This window comes from Tupaia chinensis, unplaced genomic scaffold, assembly GCF_000334495.1.
Source record: "Tupaia chinensis unplaced genomic scaffold, TupChi_1.0 Scaffold148884_1, whole genome shotgun sequence".
Taxonomy (NCBI): domain Eukaryota; kingdom Metazoa; phylum Chordata; class Mammalia; order Scandentia; family Tupaiidae; genus Tupaia; species Tupaia belangeri.
The window spans coordinates 1005984-1011120 of record NW_006208732.1 but is presented as its reverse complement, the minus strand read 5'-3'; positions in this window follow the sequence as shown (position 1 = coordinate 1011120).

The window sequence follows — 5137 nt, the reverse complement described above, 5'->3', positions numbered from 1 at the left end:
AAGCTCCCAAACCAACTCTCTTTTCCCCTGTGGCTGCCAGCAACACAACTTGTCAAGGTCTCCTTGAAGAACATGCTTGTATAAGGGGAGAACTTGGGTAGCTGGCAAAAAGGAGGACCCTGGGGCTCCCCCTGCTCCTTGGAGAGGAGAAAGCATAAACAGCAGGCTCCTGATTCCTCTCACCTGGGCAGATGGCTGTACCCTGGAGGGGAGACACTGTCCTGAGAGAGATCTTGGCACCAGGGCAGGTTGTTCTCTCCAGCCACGGTGAAATCCCTCCCCAGACAACTCCTCCTTAGAGTCCCACAGCCAGTAGTGAACTCTCTTTGAATGTTGACAGATACAGGGGGTACAGGGTTGTGGAGAAGGGCAGGTACTGGAGTGAGAGCCCTCTGCTGGGGTCCTTCTGCTTGGACAGAGCTCTGTGGTCACTGGTGAGCCCCACCTTTTGAATGTTGATATGGGCAGGGGCACAATGGTGACAGAGAAAGGTAGGAACTGGTGCAGGGCATTCCTTCAAATCTATGGAGGTCATAAAACCAGCAAACTAATTTACCACTCCGAGACCTAACTCCTCAATGAGAATGTATTCACTTTTTGTGAACAACCAACTCAAAATGTAAGACTTTCTAAACACCAGGGGAGCAATTTTTGAGTGTGCATAATATTGTGTCATGTTCAATGTCCAGGATGGCGAACGTGCTCACCTCTGTGATTGGATTAGTACATACCATATACATGCCATGATGCATTTCACAAAGATGTAAAGTTATTAGATGTAAATCAGAAATCGCAGTAAAAAAGAATTGCATCCGCGGGAACCAGCAGTTAGCGTAATGGCTATGTCGCTGGACTCCCACGTAGTCGACCGCGGTTTGCGTCCCGGACCCGGTGGCTTAAAACTCACGCTGGGCGCGTGTGCGTGCGTGCCCAAGATCCCGAGAGGAGAATGGAGGAGAAGGGATTGCGGCGTGACCATCCCCCCTGGGGGGTGATTTCTCGCTTTCTGTCTCTATGTCTCTCTCTGTCTGGTGAGCGCACGCGCCCTACAGTGAAAATCTCTCCAAAAAAAAAAAAAAAAAAGAATTGCATCCTGAATTCCTGTGAACTCAGTTTCTAACTAAATTAATGAAATCTATACTCAATTCAATCTGACGATCAAACATTGGATATTATTTATGCAAAGATAGCACCATTGAGATCTTACATAATTTTTCACATATAATCCTCATCATTAAATTAAAAGCGATCAGGAATACCTAGAAATAATAGTAGATCCACAAAGGAGCATTTATTGTTATTACCTATATTACCTAAAACAAAGTTTAAATCATTTTGGTTAATACATTTAATAAAATAGAAGATAAAACAGAGAATCATTAAAGAACTTGGACCAATGAAAAATAATTAGATAAAACTTATAAAACTGAAAAGTACGGTAATTTAAATTAAGAATTTAGTGTCTCCATTTAAAAGCAGATTAGGTACATCAGAAGAAATTACTTATAAATAGGAAGATGGATCAGGGTAAAACATAAAGGTTAAGAGGATAAAAATAGAAAAATCAGTGCGAGATACCTACAGAATATCGTGAGAAATTTATCTTACATGTAAGGGAATCCCAAAGATGAAAAAGGGTAAAAATGTGATGACAGCAATATTTGAAGAGGCAAAGAGTTAGAATTTTCCAAAAAATTAAAAGACATCAAATCACAGACCATTACAAACTCTAAACAAGATAAATGTATAGAAACCCATGCGTAAGTTCATCATGTTAAAACTGATAGGCAACAAGGAAAAACAAAATTAGGATTGTAAAGGATCTGAAACACACACATACTCATACCAACGTGCTGATTTTTTTAATGAAAAGGAAAACTATAGAAATATATGTGATGGGAACCAGCAGTTGGCGGAATGGCTATGTCGCTGGACTCCCACATAGTCGACCACGGTTCGCGTCCTGGACCCGGTGGCTTAGAACTCATGCCGGGCACATGTGCGTGCGTGCCCAAGATCCCAAGAGGAGAATGGAGGAGAAGGGATTGCGGCGTGGTCATCCTCCCTGGGGGGTGATTTCTCGCTTTCTGTCTCTATGTCTCTGTCTGTCTGGCGAGCGCACGCGCCCTATAGCGAAAACCTCTCCAAAAAAAAAAAAGTAGAAATATATGTGATCATTCATAGAATAAGAAAGGAAATGGATGGCAAGAACAGGGATATTAACCAGACTTTGTGAATATAATCTCTGTTGTGGTTTTCATTTTACAGCTACATGATTATTCCAGATAGTAATCAAACAAGGTTATGTCAAAATGGCTCAGGGGTGACTTTTAAAAGCTTCCAGTGGACAGATACGAGACAATTTGAGGGTCAATGCAAATACAACTGCATTTATGTAAAATTATACCAAAACTAAAGTGACTACCATACAAAACAGAAAAGAAAGAAATAAAAAGTAAAAAGAAGAAAACTAATAAAGAAAAAATGAAAGGACTCAAATGAAAGGAATTTGCTGGGACCAAGAGATGGTGAAGTGGTTTGGGTGCTGGACTCCCACATGGCTAACAATGGTTCAAACTCTAGACCTGGCAACTTGAAAATCACTCTGGGTATGTGGGCCCTAAATCTCAGAAGGAGAATGAAGAAGGGATTGTGGTGTGGCCATCCCCCCCGGGTGGTGGCAGGAGTGTTTTTTCACTTTCCTTCTCTCTATCTCTGCCTCTCTCCAGTGAGTTCAATTGCCCTATGGCAAAAACCTAAACAATATATAAATTAAAAAATAAAAAAAAAAATAAAAGGTATTTGCTTGTCACACAAGAGGAAAACTCAAAGTTCCTCCAGGTGTAGGCCTTATGCAGGGTGTGTGTGTGTTCTCTTTCTCTCTGTCTTTTTGGTGCTTCTCTCCATATGGTGGTCTTTGTTTCTGACTAGAGATAAGCTTCCTTAAGGTTTCTAGAGATAAGACGGGCACACACTCAAATCTATGTAATTCTGGTGTAGTAATACAGAGAAAGTCAGGATTTTTCCCCAGGACCATTTATGCATACCTCATACAATGCCTCCAGGGTGCCTGGTGAGGTCTATATGCATTTCTGAACCAATCACTGTGAAAAATCACACTGGCTGAGTCATAACAGAGTTATAACTCATCTTTGTATCTGAAGAGCAAGTTTTTTAAAAGAAGTAGGAAAATAAGAAAAGTTTTTATAATGGGCAGAAAAAAACCATGCCTACCACAGGCAATTATTCACATCTTTTCTTCTTTTCTTTTCTTTTTTCTTTTCTTTTCTTTTCTTTTCTTTTCTTTTCTTTTCTTTTCTTTTCTTTTCTTTTCTTTTCTTTTCTTTTTTCTTTTCTGTTCTTTTTTCTTTTCTTTTCTTTTCTTTTCTTTTCTGTTCTTTTTTCTTTTCTTTTCTTTTCTTTTCTTTTCTGTTCTTTTTTCTTTTCTTTTCTTTTCTTTTCTTTTCTGTTCTTTTTTCTTTTCTTTTCTTTCCTTCCCCTCCCCTCCTCTCCCCTCTCCTCTTCTCTTCTCTCCTCTTTTTTCCTTTCTTTTCTCTTTTCTTTTCCTTATCTTTTGTTTTTTTTTCTTTCTTTCTTCTTCTTCTTCTATTTTTTTTTTTAAAGGTTTTCATTATAGGATGCTTGCGGTCACCAGAAAGACAGAAAGAGACAGAGACAGAAAGCGAGAATTCAACACCCCCCCCCCAACACACACACAGGGTGATGGCCACGCCGCAATCCCTTCCCCTCCATTCTCCTCTCGGGATCTTGGACACTCACACACATGCACCTGGCGTGAGTTTAAGCCACTGGGTCCGGGACGTGAACCATGGTCGACTACATAGGAGTCCAGCAACATAGCCATTATGCCAACTGCTGTTTCCTCACAATTTATTTTCTACATCCTCATATGTTTTACACATATATAATTTACATAGAAGGCATTTTCCAAAGGTCTTTTATTATTTATCAGCTCTAATTATTTTATTTGAATGTTTTGATCACTCTCTGGAATTACCATAGACTTCGTTGGTCATCCATTCCAAACTATATCTGAACAGGAAACAAACTTGTATTGTTTGATATACATCATAATTCAAAAAAAGAAAAAAAGTAATCCCATGTCTTTAAAGCAGAGAAAGAAATGTGAACAATTATTTGAACTAATAAATATTTATCAGTCTTATGAAAAGTCACGTCTACAATTATTTTGAGTTGTCCATACTGTTCTCTTCTTTCTTTCTTTCTTTCTTTCTTTCTTTCTTTCTTTCTTTCTTTCTTTCTTTCTTTTTTTTTGTGAGAAATAACCCCCCAGGGGGATGGCCATGCTGCAATCCCTTCTCCTCCATTCTCCTCTCAGGATCTTGGGCATGCATGCACACGTGCCTGGTGTGAGTTTAAGCCACCGGGTCCAGGACTCGAACTGAGGTCAAATACATGGAAGTCCGGCGACATAGCCATTATGCTAACTGCTGGTCCCATCCATACTGTTCTTAAAATGTAACTTCCAGAACAATCACCTGACCCAACCATGTTCATAGCATTTAAAAAAGAGTTTCATGTGAGATCAATTTTTTTTCTATTCTTTTCTTTTGTTTACTTTCCCCGTCATGCCAGACATCTGTGCTTGCTTCTTCTGCAAGTATCACCCCAGCAATAAGTAGAGGTGTGCCCACTATTTCTTGGGGAGGGCATTATTGCTCTTTCTTTTGAACTATGCCCTCTACAAGGATGGCAGTTTCCTAAATGCTCTGCAGGCAAGTCAATTCTATTCATTGCAATTGACAAGAATTTTCGAAAGGTTTAGAATTCTGAAAGTGAAGTAAGATAAAGCTTATGATGATGGTAGAATTTCTGCCTTGGAGTTCCTTAATATACCTCCCCCTTGCCTTGCCTCTATACCACAACCATTTAAAGTTGGGTAGAATCTATGCACAGCAATGTATCAGAATCTAGAAGCAAAAGTCATTTCAATATTTCTAGAGAAATAGAGTTCCTTTATTGAAGGAGCTTTATAGAAGGAACTTTAGGGACTTTATTGAAGGAACTTTATTTAGTTCAGACCCAGTCTATTGATCCTATTTCTTGGATAATTCCCTGAATGATTTTCAATGGATAAATCTAATCCTTGTAGGGA